This window comes from Varanus komodoensis, unplaced genomic scaffold (assembly GCF_004798865.1).
Source record: "Varanus komodoensis strain SLA01 unplaced genomic scaffold, ASM479886v1 scaffold11, whole genome shotgun sequence".
Taxonomy (NCBI): domain Eukaryota; kingdom Metazoa; phylum Chordata; class Lepidosauria; order Squamata; family Varanidae; genus Varanus; species Varanus komodoensis.
The window spans coordinates 23,549,274-23,572,262 of NW_025335317.1; the positions used below are offsets into that span (position 1 = coordinate 23,549,274).

A 22,989-nucleotide genomic window follows, 5' to 3' on the forward strand; every position below is an offset into this window, starting at 1 on the left:
CTCCACTGAAGAAGAGCCCATGACCTCCCTAGGAAACTGGCTCTATTGCTGTATCAGTCTAATAGACAAGAAGCTTTTGTGACCTGCACTCTGGGAAGATAGAGAAGAGATCCTGGCCCTCCTCTGTATGACAACATTTCAAGTCCTTGAAGAGTGCTATCATACCTCCCCTCAGTCTTCTCTTCTCTTCTCAAGATAAAACATGCTCAGTTCTTTCTGTCTTTCTTCACAGGGCTTTCTTTCCAGTCCTCTTTATTATTTTTGTTGCTCTCCTTTGAATCTTTTGCAATTGGCCCACGTCTTAGTCTGTGAACACAATGCTCAACACAAGGCCTAACCAGTGCTGGGTACAGGGGAATTAGTACTTCATGTGATTTGGAAGTGGTGCTTTTATTAATGCAGCCCAAAACAGCATTTGCCCCCTTTTTACAGCCAAATCACTTCGCTGACTCATAGTCATGAGACTTGAAGTTACGGTCTTTACAGAGCATGTAAACAGTATTTTTGAGACGGAAAGAGCCGTATCAAGCATTTTGATTAACAAAGCAATACCAAAAGCTAGATGGGGGAGGTTAAAGTTCCTTTTCACAACAAAATTGTGAAATCTGGGAAGTCTTTCTGTACAACTACAGTAATGAGAAATGTAGGGCATTCTTACTCTTTGATCAATTCAGCATTTTTTTTTCTTTTGTAGCAGCAAGGAATAAAGACATTAGGAACCACAAAGAACTTCATATTCTCAGAAAAGTTTGGGGCTCTTTCTTGGCTTAGCCTGCATAGGCCCAGAAGGCTTTTTGAGAATGCTGTGCTGTGGTTTCAGCCCTGAACAAAACAACTAAATGTTACAGTAACGAATCATTTAAATACTCAACAGAAATTATTTTCAATCTTTGAGAATGAATCACTTTCATCATTTTGGTTAAAAAAAAGTTTCAGTGTAATTTTCATGTCAACCTCTGTTGTCATAGTACTAGACAAATGCTTCCTTGATGATTTTACACAAAAATTTATGCTGAATCGGCTTAATGTTCCAAAGACAGTTTCTAGGGTGACATCAAACACATTGGGTAGGACTCTACAGAAGCTATAAAATATGTGAATATTGACAAACATTTGTTGGGATTTCTGGTATTTGACTGTACATTCTGGAGATGTGCGGGCTTTCCTCCTCTTGTCAGAAAATATCCAACTTTTTTCAAAAAAAATTCAAGCAGGATAGCCAAGTCAAGATCTCCAACATTCCCCACTACTCCTAAAACATTTTCAGTTTATTTTTTTTCTCTCCCACTGAAAAAGCAGGTATACAGCTCTGAGGTTCTCTTTGACCCACATGTCATTAGAGGCCCAAGTGGCCTCAGTAACTCAGAGCATCTTTTACAAACTTCAGGTGGTTCATTGACTTCAGCGTTTCTTAGATATTGACTGACTTGTCACAGTGACCTATGCCATGGTTACATCCAGGTTGGATTATGTAATGTGTTATATGTGGGGCTTCCCTTGAAATAGATCAGAAGTTTCAACTAATAAGAATTTGGCTGCTACAATTCTCTGTTTAAAGAAGTCATGGTGCATCTATTGTAAAGGAAATACATTGCTGCCTATTCAATACTGAGTTCAGAGTGAAAGTGTTTAATTTTAGAGCCCTAAATACTCCAAAAACTAAAGGAATATCTCTTCCCATACCAACCTACCTGTACCCACCTTCTTTGGGATGCCTCTTCAAGGAAGGTGTACCTGATCTCAGCACTGTATTCCTTTTAGTTATACAAACATTTTAAAATATATTTTCAGCTAGCTGGATACCTATTTCTCCCAATCATACTGCATTGTGTTTAATGTTGTTCATAGTTTACCATTTTCATATATATACTGCCAAGATGCACTTTTAAATAAAGGTAGATTTTATAGCTCTTTAAATAAATGCTTAAGTCTAAAAAATTTTGCCAGATGGGCAGAGCCCTTTGAGACCAGGTGGGTTTTTTTTTTCAAGTTTACTCATTTTTAAATAGACCTAGGTCTCCCACCATTTTAGTTTGCTGAACTGAGTTGCTGACTACTCTGTCTCCACTAGATGGAAAGTTCTAAATTTTGTTACTGTGTGATTTATTGATGTTATGCTTTAATTTAGCATTTCCTTTCTTTTTTGCCCTGTAAGTTTATTAGTTGATATGCAGCCACATAAATTTAGTAAAACAGGTATGTAGAAAATGCCCCAATCACTGAAAATATTATTTGTACGGTGCCAAAATGTCATCAAATCCATACCAGGCAAGCCTTTCCGCAGAAGACATTCAAAGAGAAAGTGCCAAGCCCCCAGACACTCACTGCCTAATCACTACATGTTTCACTACAGATGATGGACAGACACAGGGAGGGCCTCTGATGACTCTAAGCTCATGGGGTTGGAGATGTCCCTCAGGTACTCTTAGGCTCCTGGCTAATCCAAGCACAGCAGAGGTCACTTCGGAGAACCAAGCCTGTGATTCCACAAGAAACTCATTTCACCAATGATGTAGGGCAGACTCAGAGCCCCGCCATGGGGGCCCCTAGCCTCAGGTTTAGCTCCTCTCTCCCCTCATCCTGCAGCTCACCAGAACAAATGGGAACAGACCAGGTGAGCATTTTCAAGCCTTTGTTGGCGTATTCAATTGACCCTCAGAAAGCTCTTTTTCCAGGAGGAAGAAAAATGAAGAGGCAGATCTAACTGTACCAATGGAACCTGAACAAGTCACTAACAGCATGCATAAGTAGGTTCAATCGCCTCCTAAGATCTCTACTGGGTTAGCAGTGCACATGGAGTTCCTCATTCCAGATTTCTTGCTCACGGATTATACTTGAGTTCCTTGCTGGTTAAGGATTTACTGATTAATACTAGAGACTACATCCACCACGAGATTTGCCTTGTACTCTGATACACTCTTCAAAGTGGCCTGATTCTGCTCAGACTCATTTGAAAGCTGTCTGCTTCAACTCAGATGCTGAACTCAAGTCGCAATTCAAAAATCCAAGGCTTCATATGCATTCCATTACTATTCCATGGGAAGGTTTCCTATGACTATCATACGAAATTTTTAAAAACCTACAACAATTTGCCTGCTCATCAGAAGTGGATGAAACACGCAGGCATAGTACCCCTCAGGTATTACACCTGCAAAATGTCAGAAAACTAACTACAGGTGTGTGTTTGTTACTAGAAACCTTTATTTTTTCTTAAGATGAACTGCCAACGCTTATTTTTATTTCTTAAAAGAATCGGATGAGATTGGCAGAGATAACTATCCTTTCGGGGGGATGAAATCTGCAAGTTTCAGATTAATTGGTACAGGGACTTTTGTGCAAGAGCAGCATTTGCACTGACAGCTTCCAAAATAGACATGATTACCCATCCTATGTTCCTTGAAAGAATGTTCCATTCTTCTGAAAAGGACAAACAGCACAGTGCTGAATGTTTCAGAAGGATGTGTATGCTGAGTCCTTAAATATTTTGTGGGGTAAGTTGTTTTCCCCTTCCTTCCCAATGTGTTTTGGGCAATTTGTATGAAAACAGCATGCACTTTTAGAGGGGTGTCTAGACAAGAAACATGTGGAGTTTTAAAACTAGGTAAAGTGGCTAGGGAATATTGTTGACTACAAAGCAGTTTCAGGCTTCTTTAAAAATAGTATGAATGGATGGCTTTGGGGGGAAAACCTCCTCATACTTCCAACTGACTAATCTAGTAATTTTGTGTCTACCAGGAATGGGACATATAAACTGAAGTTTGGGTTGATTTACATTTATGGGGAAAGTAGATCATTATTTTTTATACCATCAGTAAGATATTGCTGCTAGAAATTCAGTGGAAAACCTGTGTCAGTAGTCTGCTTCTTAAACACCACACCCTGTTCAGATAAAAAATGCTCTGTTTTCAAGTCCACTGATGGAATAAATCCACCTTTGTCAAGATTGCTATACCTTAACACTGCTCATGTTTTGAAGTAGGTTTCACTATATTGACCCTCTTTACTATTTATGCTCTTTGAAGTATGCAGTTAAGTTGTTTTACTTCACTTATTTGCATTTCACATGAAGTCAGACTTCTTTTATTTGTGGCAATATATTTTGAAAAGTAACTAATACAAGATTAGAGACAGTTTAAAAGTGTTTAGTTCCAGACTAGATGCTGGGGAAACATCTTTGCTATGAGATCTTACTTGAAAAGAAAAAGAACCAAAAGTAGATTTGTCTGGATTTCAATAGAAACTGCAGGCTTAAAACAGGACAAAAAATCCACATTATAGACTATAATATATGAATTAAAAATTTCTGCACTAGAGTAGAATGCTTATTACAGTAGTATATACAGGGCTACCAAACGCCAAATTATTACTTACAACAGCAATATTGTAAGTAATAATTGTCATCATGCCTAGAATATTACCTTTTAACCCTACCACAAATTTTGTAAGACTGGGCAATGGAAGGAATAGTATTCTATAACGACAAAACATTAAAAACAGGCATAGTATACTGGTAAAAAATCAGGTGCTGTTGGAGAAATGGATCCAGTTAAATGCTTCATAAAGGAAACTGACTGATATACTTGGGGAGGGCAGCCCTTCAACTCATCTGCTACTCAGTTCCTCAGACCAGCCTTCCCAGTGTTTTGGATTACAATGCACAGCCTTCCTAACCACTGAAAATAATGGCTGAGGCTGGTGGGAGTTGAAGCTCAACATATCTGTGGAGCACCAGTTAGGGTAAAGGTGCCTCCAATGAATATGGAAAGAGCATTTCTTAAAGCCTTGAAAATATGGTCTCATCCTTCCGACAGCAGAAACTAAGAGCTGATAGGGCAGAACCATATATGTATTTGACTCTTCTCTAACTCACAAAGTTGTGAAAAAAATATGTTCCTGCTAGCTGAAAAGAAACTCATTACCCCTCATGAAGTGATGTCAGATAAACAAGCAAAACCAAAGGCATCCCATATTTCTGATATCAGATGTTCTACAAATCTGGATATCTAATATCATTTCATAGCCATGTTCTTCCTCTGTGGTACAAACCTCCAAGAAGTTCTAATATTCAATATTTAAATAGTAAAAGAAGTATCCAACGATGTCTTGAACCAAATGGGCATTATTCCTAGCTTATAAAGAAAACTGGTTCCATTTATGTTATTGCTAATATTTTCTGCCTTACCAACTCCTACACTTGACCATGAAGTATCTGTTTGGTAAAACAGGATTCTACTAGTTCTTTCTCAATTTCTTTGTTGCACACATATCCTTATTCTATTAACACAGGAGATAAAGTAGCATAAACTATTTTATATTGTGAGGTGTGACTGAAGAATCCTTGTGGTGGACAAACTGCAACAAAATTCCAAATATACCATTACATACAATGAAACTTAGCTTTTGCTTACAAGAGATCTGCTGTATCCTTGTTTATTTTAGATGCTCCAATGAAGAACATTTTCTTTTGTAAACCTCTCCATTTACCCCAATTCAGTGGTGTTTTAAAAATTGCTTTGTTACTATTATACACCATTTTTGCATTTTCTAAGGTTGATTAATTCAGTTAGGATATTCAGTGAAAGATGCAATCCTAAAAAGGTTGAGACAGAGAAATGTTCTATAACTCCCAGCATGGCTGACCAGGAAATGCTGAGAGCAGTAGGTCATTTTTATGTCTAAGCATGGACAGGATTGCATGCTAAACATCTTTTGCCTTATTGAACAAGTACACCCTGTTAATCAGACATCTCATGAAAATACCAATTATTTTTAATATAAGTATACATACATGATTTCAGGCAACAAGTAGCTTTTTGGAAGAGTTATTTCTCCTTCCCTGTTTCACAAAGAGTATCTCTTCTAAGATAAAAATATGCTACAGTGCATACATCTATCCATTAAAAACAAAGCAGTCTTTTTTCCTTCAGAACTATTTTCATTTATAGGAAACTATTGTATATTTAACTGGTTAATCTACTGAGATTTCTTAACCCAGTGACAAGCCTAATACCTTTTATCCAAATACCTTTTAAAATATTGGCCTATAACTATTATTTGGCACAAACATCCCACCATTCTCTCTCTTCACTACCTCACTTGCACAAAGCCAAAACTCTAAGCAATGAAAATTGTATAGTAACAGTAATTTATAGTAATACAAGTTTTACTATATTGATAAAATCCAAGCTTGAACATTTATTAGAAGTCAATGATCTAGCAACTATGAAATTAAGAAGAGGTTTGATAAGCATGTTTTCTTCTATACCACAAATGACTAACCTAAGTTTGTGTAAGCAAATAGAAGGTTTATAGACGTATTTGCAAAAGTGCAACTGGGTCCTTTTTAATATCATTCATAGTCTGATATCTAATCATAAAAAAAGATTAGTTCATCTAAACTGTTCCATTATTCAAATATCATTGCTATAGCAATGGCTTGGATCGAAAGCACCTTTTGCCTGAGTGGAAGATACTTCTCACATTTGAGGGACATCTGCATCAAAAACTGTTCTGAACTTGCCTTTCTTCTCAGAAGAGATCACAGAATGCGTGCAGCAGTAGTAGGAAGGAAGCAGAAAAGCCCCAATCTAACTCTTTCAGGTGTCTGGATTCAATTCTATGTGATTCATCAAGTTATCAAAATAGATTCCATTAAGTATGGATCCAAATGCTGCTTTCCATGGACAGAAAGGCATATTTTGCATTTTGATCAACTGGAGAGATCCACTGGCAAAAGGGGAAAGACCATTCAACTCTTCTTATTCTCGAATTCAATCCTCAAAATTGATTTTCAGAGGCTGCAAGAAGTTGTAGAGGTATGATAAACTGGCAAAAGTTCCCTGGCCCCTTCCACCAGTGAAACACCACTGCAAACACATCAAGCAGACCCATTTTTTCAATCCCCTCCAACTTTTACCTGCTTATACTCTAGCTTCTGTCTCCCTATTTCCAATGCTGTCTTGCCTTTCCATCCATGAGGGACAGATAATTTCCATTGCAGGGATGCTCCTGCTTTTCCTTCCTTTAATTCCTCTCATCCTCACTTCCCGTACTACCTGCCTGCCTATCTATGCCCCAGCTCACCCTGTCTCCCTGTTCAATTGACTTAAATCTGCTGCCTCTCTTTAGTGCCCTACCTACCAACTGAGTCACATGCTTTAGGACATCTTTATGTACATTAGGACTTCAATGAGAACCACTGAGAACCACTGAGAACTGGGCCAAACTACTCTGTGTAGAGTGCAAAGGAGCCAGCACGTAGATGGGTAGTTTCCAATAAGTGGTACACAAATTTAGCGATCCATTTTTCTCTAAATCTTCGTACATTCATTTACAGCAAGCATATAAATGGCAAGAGCAATGAAAAGCAGCTTAACAAACAACTCATCATATAAATATATTTTGAAACCAGAAGCTGCAGGGCAACTTTTCTTGTATTAGCCAAAATTATGAGGGGTTTTTTCCAATAAAAGAGTATGTTCTCTTTTCTAAGTAAAACAAATAAAAACAAATAAAAACAAATAAAGCTATAGAGGGGAATTTACAAATTTCTTTTTCTTAGTTTCAAATTTCTACAAAAAGAAAAAAGTAACCCTTCAATGTTTTTAAAAATGTTTTAGCTGAACTGCAATTTTATTCTTCAACGTTTTGCAAAACCACAAAAACACAATTGCATTCAGTGAGAAATAACACTAAACATCTCATCAACTCAGTACTTTCACTGCTACTTGCTACTTATATTCCATCATGTAGTTAGAATTTTTTATTTTTCATTTTAGAGAGGTTATCTTTACGAAGCTAAAAAACAACTTGAGTGGACCTAAAGTTAGACACTAGACAAATTTAGTTGGCCCTAAATGCTGTAAATACTGTTCACATATCTTCAACTTATTATTTCAACCATTGTCTTCACAGTGACCTTTAATTAGGTTCCTTTCAAACTGGAGAAGCATTGTTCTTTAGGAGCAACAATTTTCCTTGCTCTCAATTTACTCCAATGCTGAAGTACCAAACTTAGCTACTATTTAACTGGGAACAACAGACTTTTTTTTTTACTTACGATGCACATAAGGCAGATTAAATGGCCTTGGTCTTGCATAACAAGTTCTAAGAAGAATCATCACTTTTTATTGTAATCAGGAGTTTACTGTTATTTCTGGCTGTGAGTAATGCTTTTGAAACTATGTGGATTGCTTTAGAACAATCTAATTTCCCTTTAAGCTCTCTTCCCTCAAAAGCTACAAGAAAGATACCCCCATGCTTTGCACTAGGAAATGGCAGCGGATACTGATCCTGTGAGTAATGTTATTTTTGGTCTTAGTATAAGTGATTGCTATGTTAGGGATCAGGAAGGATTTTCCATGTCATTCAGATCTGATAGCTGACTCAGGCAAGGAAGTAAATGTTGACCTTTCTTTGTAGCATTAAGGGCAGTTGCTTCCCTTTCTGAGTCACAGACGAACTATTTTGCTGTAAATATTCTTCCCCATGGCACTTTCTGCTAATGTGACAATCTAAGTGAGGGAGTATGAATATGTCAGTTAACGAACACTGCAAGCATTAGAAAAGTTGCCATCCTTGTTCATACCCTAGGATGGATAAAAAGCCATGATATTAAACACTTTTAAAAATTTAAATTAGTTTAAAAAAACAGAAATAAAGTACTAAATTTCTCTCATTTAAACACAGGTACAACCAAGCTACATAAAAATTAATCTAGCTGTCTGTCATACTCATACATGTTGAGTTGCTTATCAAACATACACGTTGTTCATTGCTTGAAAAACAGTTCTGTCACTCCTAACTGCCAGTTATTGTCTTTTTATTTGTTTTCCCATCTAGCCGCATGTACAACAGCCACAGATATGATTACTATAGTGGTGGCAAGCTGGACCAAGGCATTATGGACAGTTAGACACAAAGCCAATATAAAGTGCAAAGTTGAATAGTTTTCAGAAAGGAAATACTATGTCTCTCAAATAATAATTAGATTAAAATTAAATAATCCGGAGAGAAGCATGTTAGACATACATTCAATTGCTAAGCAGAACCAAGGGCTGTTCCAGATAGACTGGGGTATGCCATACCAACCCACAATGGCATGAGTTGCTTGTTGTGAAAACAACCCATGTGGGTCTGAGAGATAACTGGCCCCACCACGAGTTGTTTACCTTCTCCATCCAGCTTGGTCCTCACATAAGTATCCCAGAGGATTCCACAGCACGATGAATTTGTCTGCTGTACTCCACCACTGCAACTGCAGACCCTTTTTCACTCGCTAAAGCTTCTTTAGCCCTTCAATCTCATTTTCCTGCATAAAAGAACCTCTTTGCATCATCGCAGGCATTGGAGCCATTTTGCTGCAGGCATGAAGATCATCACTTTCACAGCTCTTTCCTGGTTTTCAGTCCAAAGAACATGACTTGATCATCTCTCCTTGTCCCAATTTATCAACTGGCTTTTTTCTTTGCTTTTCTTTTCTTGCCCAGAACAGTACACAGTGAACTTTTCATCACACTGATACAATGAGTGCATTGTTTCTACCTAATCATGCATCATTTCTGCTGTATAATGCTGCTTAACCTGTTACGCTCTGCATAAATGAAAATCAAAAGGGAAACCAATTTTGTTCTATTGCATAAAGTACCATGCGCTGAATTAAAATCTTCCTTTTGCTGTACCGTAACCCTTTCAAGAAATGTGTTGTTCCATAACCAAACAGATGTTGTACTTAACATATTTATATCTGCAATACTTTGATTACTGTATAAAGTGTCTCAAAGGAACCCAAATATAAAATTATAAAAGCATATAACCACATATTTTCTTTCACACAATTCTGCCCAAATACAAAGCAATTATCAGACAAAATTAATATAAACATCATGGCTCACAGGGCTTATCTGTGCTAACAGCCTTACCTCACATTACTATCCATCTGCAACAGGCATAAGAGCATAAGGACAAAAAGACTGCCACCCTAGGTTCCATTCATACAATGGCAAAGCAACTGCCCACAAGGTCCTACTAGCAATTGTATCTTCCCACCCCAGCAACTTTGTCCACAGGCAGTATATTTCCATCAGAACTAGAAGTCATTGATAGCATTCTCCTCCAGGAATGCATTTAAAGTAATCCAAATTGGTGGCTATCACCACCTCTTGTGAAAGTGAATTCCTCAGCTTAACTATGTACTGTTGAAGTGCAGTCATAACATTAATATGCATATGGGTTTGGCAGTTTTATTTTCAATTCTTTTCCTAATTTTGGATAATATGGAGTTTGCCTTTTTCACACTGGGATGACATTTTAATGAAGCTGTTCACCACAATTCCAAGATCCCTTTCTTGGGCAAGTTATCACTAGCTCAGATCCCATCAGTTTATACTTGAAGTTGGGATTTTTTGCTCCAAAATGCATCACTTCATACTTGCTTACACTGAACTACATTTGCTTTTAAAATGTCCATTCTCCCAGTTTGGAGAGATCAGTTTGGAATGTCTTGCATTCCCTTTTGGTTTTAACCACCATAAATAGTGCCATCAGCAAACTGGACCACTTAACTGCTCATTTAGAATTGAATATGTTGAAAAGTACTGGACCTAATGGAGAGCTCTCTGTTTCCATACTGTTTACATCCTTCCACTGGCAGAATGAACCATTTATTCCTACATTCTTGTTTCTGTTCTTCAACTAGTTACTTATCCATAAGAGGCCTTTCTCTCTTATTTCATGACTGCTAAGTTTGTTCAGGGGTCTTTGGTGAAGGACTTTGTGAATGGCCTTTTGAAAGTTCAAGTAAAGAATGCCTACCAGATCAACCCTGTGCATGTATTTATTGGTGGGAGTTTCAAGAAAAACAAAAAGAAATACTTCATTGGCAGCAACATCTGCAATGAGGTTAATGGAAATTAGATAATTTCATTTGGGATAATGGTAGCAACAGCTATTAATATTTATGCACATATGTGACCTCCAGGATCAATGCTACCTCTGGATTCTCAGCAGGAACAAAAGTAGGAGGGGACTGTGACCCTCATGCCCTATTTTCCAGAGTTATTTCATTACTCACTGTGGAAAAAGGACACTGGACCAGACAGGCCTTCGCATGCATCCAGCTGGACTCCTCTTAAGTTCTTAAGGTTATTGCATAGCAAAAACAGAACAGCAAAGATCAAGGCGGCCACCACATCTTGTGTTAACCAATCCCATCATTAAGCTTATGTTGCTTGAAAACATACACCTCTGTTTGTCTCTTGAATGTTCCACCATTCAGCTTCATTGGATGACCCCGGGCTATATTGTCTCTCTTTCACATACTTGCATGCACACCCAGACAGAAAACCTCCATATCGTGCTTAATTTTACAATTAAGTCATATTGTAGTTATGTGCACTATTAAGCAAGAGATCAGATCCTGCATATTTGCTATTCATGTGCATGATTTTTTTTAGTTAACTCCAAGGCCCTTATTTCATACCTGTGCATCCTTCTATGCTAAAATGACACCAATCTATGTTAAATCACACCAATGCAATCAATATGTTTGCTGTTTTACAGAACCAAATTAATCAGATGTGCATGCATCAAATCTGTCAAACCTGCTGTCAAACCTTTCTGTTCACTGTAAACAGTGCACTTCTTTCAGTGCTAGACTTTTTTTACAGAAACAACATGCTGTGTGTGGATATTAAATGGGTCTCACCCATGACACAGTCAATGTGTTTGTGGCTCCGGCCTTCTGGCCGATATTTCCCACTTTATAAGGTTATGAGTTGGGGGAAGGCAGTATTCCTCTTGATTTATGCTTTCATCAAATATACAAAATCACTAATAAGCAATACAGTTTTTAATATAAAGAAATATTATATAAATGGAAGCAATCCAAACTTTGTTTCAAAGCAGTTCCACCCTTCAGTTCAGCTGCACTATTCACACCCTTTGGCCTCTCCACCCAGACCTGCCAGCCAGACTCTCACCTAGTATCAGCAGATAACAGGAACCAGCATTGGCTCAAGATCCATTCGTAGCCACAATATCACAAGTATCAATCCCTAAACTATGAACACCCTATTGCTGCCAAACCTTCCCAAGTAACATTGCACATATGTTATTCAAGGAACAGATACAAGTGCTTCCAAATTGTACAACATGCATCTAACAGATGTTTGGCCTGTGCTGGTCTTGTCTGTTCCTAATAGACAGAGAAATTGTGAGACCATGACAAATCTTATAATTTCTTTGCTACCTGGAGCATTAAACAAGGCCATTTGCCGCCTCGGGCAGTGCAAAATGCAACACACTTATTGTCAAAATGTATGCATAAGTGTGTCTATGAACAACTAGGCACAAGTAATCCCCGCTAGCTTTTTATTTTGCTGGGAAGCCTCTCCCCATTTGAGAACTCAGAAATAAATAATCAGGGCTCAGAATTAGTCACTCATATTAATACAGATTACAAGAGTGGGGCAAAAGCGTGATCCATGAGGAAAAGTTTGAACTATTTATAATATGACACATCTATTGCCATTCTTATTTCAATTGAAAGAAAGGAAGGAAGCAAGCAAGCAATTCTTATTCAAGACATTTCATTTAAACATGCTTAAAGGTATTTGAGCACCATTTGTTTTCAGTTGTTGGAAAATACAATAGTGTACTTCATGTTACTGTGCAGAATAGTTTTCTTGTTTGAAAAACAACAATAAACAATTATTAGATACATATAACTGGCCTTTTATTTCCAGAAAAGGAATTGTTCCACTTACCTGTACAAAGTGGTCAAGAGAAACTTAGAAGGGATGAGTGGAAACTGACAAATGACTAAGAGAACAAGTGGATAAGATGGAAAAACGGGTAATTAGGAAAGCTGGGAGGTTCAGATAATAGTTTCCTTTAAGCGAAGTGCATGTATATTTATCCATCCATTTATTTATTTATATCCCACATCATTTATTTATGTATTTGTTTATTTATAACCCAAGGCATTCTCCTCCTCCTATAACAACCACCCTGTGAGGCAGGTTGGGCTGAGTCTGTGACTGGCACAAAGTCCCAGCTGGCTCCATGACCAAGCAGGCAACAGACCCCAGACTGACGGAGTCCCAAACCACACTGACTCTCATATTTAATGTTAAATACACTTGTCTAAACTACAGGTGTTCAATCACATATCTAAAATTCAACAAAGACAAAAAAGAAAAGTTTATTTTTCACGTTTGACCTCTTCTCAGCACCATCAGTTGGTGTGGAAAACTACTGGGAGGCAGAAGCATGTTTTTACCAGTCAATTTTACTGACTGCTAAAAGACTGAAGAGCACTTTAAGTGCCCATCTGTAAATTCTCAAAGGGTATCAGAATTTTTTTTAAAGGTATTATTTTTATTTGGGGGGAAGGTTATACATTTGGCATAAAAAGACTGCATGACACTTGAGTGCACAAGATAATCTATTATTTAGTTTTTATACTGTTAAGCTGTATTTATCAAATTCACCCAGTTAACATTAACAAAAATCTAACAATTGTACACTGTTACAATATATGCATCATATGTAGTCATATTTATTTTAGACTTACCAAGACAAAAGATGTCTCAGTTATTCACCTTAGTTACAGTGAGGTATATACTGATGAAGACATTATCTTCTTTGTGTAATGTGCAAACCCAATAAACAGATATACCAAGTCAGTACAGAGTTGAGTCAGCTTTTCCTGTTACCACTTTTGTCTGGCTAACTCTTGCAATGCTATTCTCCATAACTGAGTACACCAGTGTGAATTATTTCTATCCTTAATGTTATCAGAATAAAAGTAAGTAATTCTTTGTAAGGCAAGGCTTTACTTTCTTTGTCCAAAATAAAGCTAACTAAGAATAGATGATAATAATTTAATTCCAGGGAACATGAACTAAAAACCAGCTTCCCAATATCAATTAATCTTATTTCATAACCACGGCAGAGTTATAAAAGAATATCTGCACTAGCACTTTGGGATACTTCATCTGTAAATGATTGAATACTATTACAGGCATCAGTAAAAGTGTATTTTCTTTATGCACGCTAAAGTAAATTTTAATGTTACTCAAAGCACTGACCATTTTTCATCATCTGGCTTAAATTCCACATGTGTTTTAACATTCCAATTCTCCAGTATTTTCGCCTAGTGTGTTAAAGATTATTGAAACTATTCTGTTATTATGTGGTCTGATTATTATGACATTGCCTTTATAACCTACCTCTTTCCTCATGTGAAGAGGTAGCTTCCATTTTCTCCTCATAAGAACCCTGTGAGGTAGGTTAGGCTGAGAAGCACCCAGTGGCTTTCATGACAGAGGAGTGATTAGAACCCAGATCTCCCAATCCTCAGTCAAGCACTCTAAGCACCACCCATACTGACTATATTTCAAATGTTATAATAACTTATTTGCTTGATTCTTCATTAAGCTGAACATGAGTTAACTGCTGAACTTGTAATCATTCTGCACAGACATCTTTCAGCTGATATCTGTTTTGATATCTGAACTACAAATTTCAATTTGTCATTTGCATATAAGCCCCTTGGTTCTGTATAGATCATCTGTTTCCCATCTTTTGAATTGTTTATGCTCATCAATGCAAGTATTGGGTCTAAAATTGGGATTAAAGGGGTCATAGCCAGTTATTATTTTCTTCACTTTTGCCATACTCAGAGGATCATTCATAAAAACAGGTCATTAATTTCTTTTAGATTTCTGATTTTTTGTCTCTTAAAATGTTATCTTCTAAGGCAACAGTCTTATAACCTTTTACCTGTACCTGCTCCACTGAATCCAGTGAGGTTTCCTTCTCTGTAGACATGTAGGATGTAATGGAAATGTGGGAATCCAGCATTAATATTTTTAATAAATATGAGATATCTACACATTTTACTTAAGATTCCACTAAAGTCAGTTGTGTTACAATTTTCAAAAAGTATTGCAATTTTTATTTTCCCTCTGTTACTTGCTTATTTACTACTTGTTTACAGTGTTTCAAATCATAACTTAACCTTGGATTGTTTAACACCTGAGCAACCAGAAGTGTCCAAGTGCAGATTTCATGCTATGTTTATTAACTGAAAGTGGAAAAGATTATGATAGGCAGTGTGCTTGTTCATTCCCTCTTACTGTAATTCATGATTTGAAGTATATACATATATATATACACACACACACACATTTTTATACATACAAAACAAGACTGAGTTGTTTGTGATTAACAAACCACGTTTTCTTAGTGCAGCTGGGTTCATACATCAGAACTCAGAATACAACACCTATACCTTAGCTATTATGTTCACATCTAGTTAATGGACAAGCAGATTCACAGAGACATGGAAATAATTAAATAATTTCTATAATAAAATGACCACAAAGGCGGTTAACTTCTGAAGTGATTTTCTGTTCTGATGTACTTTTTCCTCCCAAAGATGATGAACAACATTCAACTTTGAGGAAATCCCTTTTCCTGCTTAGTGTTCTTTTTAATACAATGATATAGATATGCAGCACACATTTGTGACATATGAGTAATCAACTAAATAAATTTTGAGATGTGCACTTGTAATAGACTTTATTTACTTTCTAATTTATAGACTGAGGAATAGCCCCACAGGGACTAAGATATTTCAATGCTGCGGTTTTTGAAAGAAAAAATACTTATCAAGCTAGTTTATCCTGTGAAATATTGCTTCAACAGTTATCAGTGAAGGAGCTGGGCTGCAAAGCAATAATCCTAAATAACTTAAGCATCCCATAAACAACCATTTATCCTAAGTTGCTGTAAGAGTAGCAGTTTATCATCTGTTCCTTTATTTGAGTAAGCCCCACAATACTCGGCAGCCACAAAACTGTACTTCATGGGGCTCAAGGTGATCAGCAGTCACTGGCTGTAAGCAGCACCACAGGTCCTACAAACAGTGCTCACCACAGCTCATAGACATACTTTTGTTCAGACTTAGATGGATCTAAGCAAAGAACCACAAAACTAAATTAGGAAACACTCTAGAGCAGGGGTCTCAAACTCGTGGCCCGCGGGCCAATTGCCGGGACAGGCGGGGCATGGGGGAGGGGCCCTGTGGCCTTCAAAGCGTAATGAGCGGCCCACCACCACCGCGGTGGTGGAATACTTGATGCGGCCCAGCCTCACCCAGACTCTACTTCCAGCGGCCCCCAGGTAAGTCGAGTTCGAGACCCCTGATCTAGATAGATTGACAAGGTTCAACTATACATAAAATTTATTGGATAGAGAACCACTTCATGCTTGATTGGAAGAGCTAGAAAGAAATGACTTAGATATTTGCACTCAATCATATTCAGGTGACATGATCAAGACCCTTTTTGTTTCCATTGCATTCCTAAAGAACAGATTCAGGTGTAAAGATGACAAAGCAAAGAGAGAAATAATAAATATGGGCAATAGAAAACCTGTGTTGAACTCTTACACATTTAATATGCCCAACATATGGCACTGGAGAAAGCAAAATAATAACATTTAATTTGCTGGTCACAGGAAGAGTTTAATTTAATCAAGGAGGAAGCCTTTGAGGTAGTGCCAGAACCTCAACACCATTCTTGGCAGCATTTCATGCTGTTTTTTCAGGGAACTAAAATGGATTTTTGAGCCAAGGTATCAGGATAATGCTAGGACTTTCACAGTGCATAATAGTCAGGGATCCACCACATCTGAATCTCCCCTGTAACATAGTTTGAAGTAAGACCAGTGCTTTTTTTGGGAAAAAAAGGTGCTGGAACTCACATAATGGTCGCCACCAGCAGTAAGCACTCAGCGCACGACCACACACACCAATCCCAAGCCAAGCAGCGCCCTCACAATCAGCACAGACACACAAGCAGCCCATAGGCGATTCAAAATCACTCCATTGGAAAAATGCGTCAAAAAAAGTTGCCGGAATGCTGTTCCGGTGTGTTCTATGACAAAAAAAAAAGCCCTGAGTAAGACTATGGTATCATTTTGGGCATGAATTTCAAGACTGTAAATGTAAATTAGGAGTGCAGTTTGGTAAATAGAATGTTGTATCAAGGGCAACCAAATTCAAACCCCAGTTCACAGTTTCCCTGAATAATACTCAGGAGGACTGTTGTGAAGATTAATATGTTATCAAAGCTGAGCTTTATTACCAGCAATTTATTTAAATAATTAACCCAGATCTATCTATTTACCAGCAACAAGAGCAAAGAGTCTTTCCCTCTACCTTATTATGCTTCTTTAAGTATTTGACTTTTCTTTATATCATTGTCCATGAGACACAGCAAGCTGTGTAACTGCAAAACCACAGAAATCTCAAAACTGCTTTTAAAATGGAATTCCATGAGTTCCAGAATTAATTCTAGAATAGAGGGGAAAACACACACACACAGACACACATGCAAGAATATTGCTCCTGAAAGGAATACAGACATAGTTATTCAGCCACTATTAAGAAGTGTTACTGATAACGAATTATGTTCCTAAATTTTAAAAAATGCTAATTGCCTGTCATTTAAAACCAGAATTTGACAAATAACCTCAATTATGTTACCCTGTAAATCCTCAATGACAATTGGTTTGATATAGCGCATTTATTCTTATCAGAGTTTTGCAGAATCCAGCAGGTACCATTAGACTTCCTATTGCTCTAGCTATGTCAGCCTTTTCCAACCTGATGCCCTGCAGGTATTGTGGACTGCAACTTCCAGTATTTCTGGCTGTACAAGGTGACTGGGGTTGATAGGAACTGGTCCAAAATATCTGCAGAACACCAGGTCCAGGAAAGTGAGCCACATAACAGATTGTTAATGCTGTGAGAATATTTAGATTTTTTGTAATTTTTTTTTGTAGATTTTTGTATGCTCCATCCTTTGAGGTGCCAGATAACAACCTTTCCCAACTTGGTGCCACCAGATGTGTTGGCCCACAACCACCATCAACCTTATAAAGCAAAGTTCAAGTATGCTGACACAGAAGACGTTACCACCTCTCAATCCAACCTACCTCATAGGTTATTGTGAAACCAAAATGCTATTTTTAAAAGGAACATCTAGATATAAATTGACAGAATACCTGCACATGGACTTATGCAGAAATTAACTCATTGAATTAAGCAGATATAAACTACACTCATATTCACAGTACAAATGATCCGCACATATCATTTTCCTGGATTTTGTACTTCCCTGGCCGCATTCTAAAAGACTAAAATATCTCTAATGCTTAATTACTGGTATTAAGAGGTTTAAGTTGAAATAAACTGATATTTTTAATATTTTGGCCACACTCCTTCAGCCCTGCTCCTTTTGCCTGTGGCCCCTGAGACCTCCTCCTAAATTAAATGTCTCTCAGGTTGAGAGACATTTGTTACCCCAGGCTAACAACACAGTTCTGTGCATATCTATTCAGAAATATATCCTACCAAGTTTAGTTAGGGTTATTCCAAGGAAATAGATTTGTGGGAGGGGGATTATGTTAAACTGTAGCAACTTTTGTTTAATGGAAATTGCCAGGACCTCCTGTACTCTGAGGATTATCTTGTTAAGAGGGTAAAGAGTTGCCTCTGGAATGAGGTTAGGTGGATTAAGAAGCCTCATTGTGTCCTACACAAAGCTTACTAAACTCTCCTCTGGGTTTGCAGATGTATAAGGGACTAAGTCTCACTGAACATTCCAGGAATTACTTCCTAGTAGATGTGCACAGGACTACATTATCAGTGACTGAATACAAAGCAGTCTACATAGAACAAAATCAGTACATATTAAGTATCAGCTTTCACTGGAACAAAGCATTAATAAAGATTACATTTCATCACAGAGGATGTATGAGCATGCACACATATGTCTGTGGTGGGGTGGGGATGAACTGATAAAAATTAATATTTTTAGATAATATAGTCATTTTTTCAAATTCAATTTGAAAATTCAAATTCAGTTTAAAATTCTTTGCAATACAAAGAATTTTATTGCCAATGATTTATACAGCAAAACCATATTAGGAAATCTTTAGGGCTAGAATGACATTTGTAGCCTTTTATGAACAGTTCTAAGAAATAATTAAAAGGCTTTAAAGAATATAAGCAAAATATAGATAGATGTATAATTATACTTATGTTAATTTTATTACAAATCTATTTTGAACAAAGAAAAAATCCAGGAAAACATTTCTTTACATATTTATATATTCTAACTTATGTGACTTACAAATGAGTTTTATGCTGGGCTTTGATGAACTAGAGTGGAGGTTGTGAATCATAAATTGTTCTGCAATTATAATACTGCCTTCAAAAAGTATTTCCTTATGCAACCATTGCATGCTGATGGTGTCATCAGGAGGCCACCAGGAAATAAAGGAGGAAAGCAAGGTTTAGTTATAGGCCATCCTGCAGCATTTCAAATATGCGAGATCCATACAGCTCACAAGCTTTGACGTAAATGCTCTCCACTCCAGCAAAACAATTTCTTTGCCAGAATGGATCAAGAGCAATCAAAGCCTCAGAGAGCTGCCAACACTTTTAAATTACTAGGACAGAAACGTGTCAATTACAGTATTGGTTATACGTACAGCACACTGAACACTGAAATGACAATCATTAACATCAGACTAAATTATTCATTGCATCTTACCACTGAAAAAAATAGGAAGAGGAAGAGGGTACCAGTTCTGCTGTAACTGGGAGAAGATAATGTGCTCCATTGTTAGTCTTTATGTAAGTGAAGAACTTGGCAGCATTTTTAAAGTCTCCAATGAAATGGAGATCCAGGTTTCATGAACATTCCTGCAGATTTGTCAAACTAACATTCTTTTGGGGTTTGGGTTGGTTGGTTGGTTTGATGCCAAAAACAGTCTCTCCCATTTGAACAGCATTTGAATAAGTTTTCTTTGCAGGGCAACGGTAACAAGATTGAAAATAACCAATTACTATGTTCAATATAATATAGAAATATGTAACACATATACTTAGCAGCTGTCCACAATGAACATTTTACTGGTTGGAAAGAAATAGTATTCTGCAATACACATTGCAATGTCGGGATTCAAAAATGTTTGACAGAGGACTACCAGGACAATCCTAAAGCTTATGCCTAATTGGGCAGAAAAAAGTCCTACCTTGCCTTATGTTTTTCATTTGCACCCAAAAATTTAAAAGTATACATACATTAGAATTAGAATGCATATATGATGATCAACTCATTGACAATCAAGCTATGCATTATTTGTACATTTCACAAAAGCACATTCACAAACCAGTAGCAAAACCTGTTAATCACATTATAATATTAAAAAGTGCTAAGCACCATAGATCTCGGAAAGCAAAGCAGAGACTTTCATTCATAGATATAGACAGACAGACAGACAGACAGACAGACAGACAGACAGACAGACAGCAGTTTTAAGGAAAATACAAAAATAAGTGAAGAGAAAGAGAGCTGAACACTTCCACAGCAAATGCAGGACCAGAATGTCCTGATTCTATAACTACATATCTATTGTTGGCATTATCTCTGATTCTATAGCTTCTACCTTGATTACTCCAAGGGCATTCACCCTAGTTGCAACTATTCAGGATACACTATGAGCTTTCATCCTGATGCTGCTAATATTTACCCAAACAGCTCTGTAGGTAAACATTCCAGTCCTGCTTACTTTATTACATATTCATTTAAAGGGAGAGCTTTCACCTTATCCTGCAACTACTTATCACGGTCCCTAAAAAGTCTGATCCTGCAAGCACTAATTTGAATGTTCCTGTGCTATAACAAGGGTTAAGTCCGCAGTTGCTATGATTAGGTTATTTATTTGGAATATACAAAGAAGGGACATGCTGCCTCTGATGGAAGTGGCACCCTTTGTGACAAAGACCACGCTTAAAGATTGTATGTACCAATTATTCAATCACATATCAATGAAGTAAAGGTTCACTAATTTTTTTTATTTCCCTTTGTCCCTCCCATTTATATCTAACCTTCATATCAAAATATTTGAAGGGGGGGCTCGGAAAAATAGGATAGTGTAATGCTATTCTTAAGAATGTTTTTCTTTTTCCAATAAAAAACTGAAACTTTTGAAAAATGCCAAAAAGGTTCATGTGAAATATTTCCTCTTGCATTGCAATGATTCTTAAAGCAAGGTTTTACTTACTCAAAATCTATACTATGAATATTTTTATATAAGGCAATGTAAAGCATTAGATAAATTATTCTTGTGAATTCTGTGGAGGCCTTAATTTTGCTAAAAAGTTAAACTGGATATCCAAATGAGTCCTTAATGTTGTGATTGCATGAAACCCTTTCTGTTTAAATAGCGTTCTTGTGTTTACTAGAACATTTGTGGTTTCTATTTTCAACACTTATTTTTTCCTGCTTCTCACATGGCAGTAACTAAGATATACGTGCTTAAGTAGCACACAGTGCAACAGTTTGTATCTCCCAAAGTAGATTCACAGTTTTGTTGTACATTTGACAATGCAAAAGTAGTAGAAAGAACCACTAAACAAGGCAGGATTTATTTCTGAGTGAAGAGGCATAGACTGCTTTTACGTAAGCCACCACAGAAAGGATTTTAACATAAAAGGTGGTCTAAAAAAATAACTAGAGCTGACCTGTAAATTTCATTAATGTGCTCAAAAGTATAATTCAGTACACACAACAGTCATTTGCTGTTCAAGCAGTAAAATAAATTTAGGTTTGTTAAGAATTTAAGTATTGCGTATTCCTTTTTCCCAAAATGTCTCTCTTTTCCCCCCTCCATGGCCTTAAGGTATCTAGAAATTATACATTTCGATGCACACCTAGGTTCTACTGATTAGATGACTGAGGGCCAATTTGCATGTTTCATTAAATATTCACTGGTGTAATGGGAGTTTTTATTTCTCTGCTTAAGATCCCACACGTGGGAGCAGCAATGCATTGAAAGCACAGTAGTAGTGGAATGGTAAACACCCCTTGCCTATATGCTGGATTGGAATCCTATCCACTCACATGGAAATCACTGAGAGATTATTAGTTCTATGCTTCCTATTAAATGTAGGATGTAATTTAGCCCGCAAACTGATTGATTAGGTTTATAATGTCTAAGGAGGACCATCTCTAATTAGTCCTAAACATTAATGTGTCCAGTTCTGACAATGCTGATTAAACCATAATTTAAAGGTCTGTTGCAGCATTCATTTCCATGTATGGGATCAGTTACTTATACATTGTTGTTGTTGTTAGTCGTGAGGTCATGTCCGACCCATTGCGACCCCAAGGACAACATTCCTCCAGGCCTTCCTGTCCTCCACCATCACCCGGAGTCCACTCAAGCGCACACCAACTGTCTCAGTGACTCCATCTAGCCACCTCATTCTCTGCCATCCCCTTCTTCTTTTGTCATCTATTGTTCCCAGCATTAGGCTCTTCTCCAGAGAGTCCTTCCTTCTCATTAGGTGGCCAAAGTATTTGAGTTTCATCTTCAGTATCTGGCCTTTTAAAGAGCAGTCAGGGTTGATCTCCTCTAGCACTGACCGGTTTGATCGCCTTGTGGTCCAAGGGACTCACAGGAGTCTCCTCCAGCACCACAACTCAAAGGCCTCAATCCTTCGGCGCTCAGCCTTCCTTATGGCCCAACTTTCACAGTCACACATTGCAACTGGGAAAACCATAGCCTTGACTATACACACTTTTGTTGGCAGGGTGATGTCTCTGCTTTTTAGTATGCTGTCTAGATTTGCCATAGCTCTCCTCCCCAGGAGCAAGCGTCTTAATTTCTTGGCTGCAGTCCCCATCTGTGGTGATCTTGGAGCCCAGGAAAATAAAATCTGCCACTACCTCCATTTCTTCCCCATGTATTTGCCAGGAAGTGAGAGGACCAGATGCCATGATCTTAGTTTTCTTAATGTTGAGTTTCAAGCCAACTTTTGCACTCTCCTCCTTCACCCGCATCAAGAGGCTCTTTAGTTCCTCTTCACTTTCTGCCATGAGAGTGGTATCATCTGCATATCTGAGT

The 22,989-nt window shown here is 37.4% G+C and overlaps 1 protein-coding gene across 4 annotated transcripts in view; it reads right to left on the bottom strand.

Moving 5' to 3' along the window:
- Nucleotides 1-22,989, bottom strand: part of SGMS1 (sphingomyelin synthase 1) — an 83,113-nt gene that overhangs the window by 44,662 nt on the left and 15,462 nt on the right. The window contains exon 2 of one of the 4 annotated variants that reach the window (XM_044420586.1): nt 12,765-12,819. The exons of 2 other annotated variants lie outside the window; for them this stretch is intronic. The gene's annotated coding sequence lies outside the window, so the exon portion shown is untranslated. Of the gene's footprint in view, nt 1-9,170; nt 10,389-12,764; nt 12,820-22,989 lie in introns of those variants that run through there. One more of the 4 variants, XM_044420587.1, reaches the window with a different exon arrangement.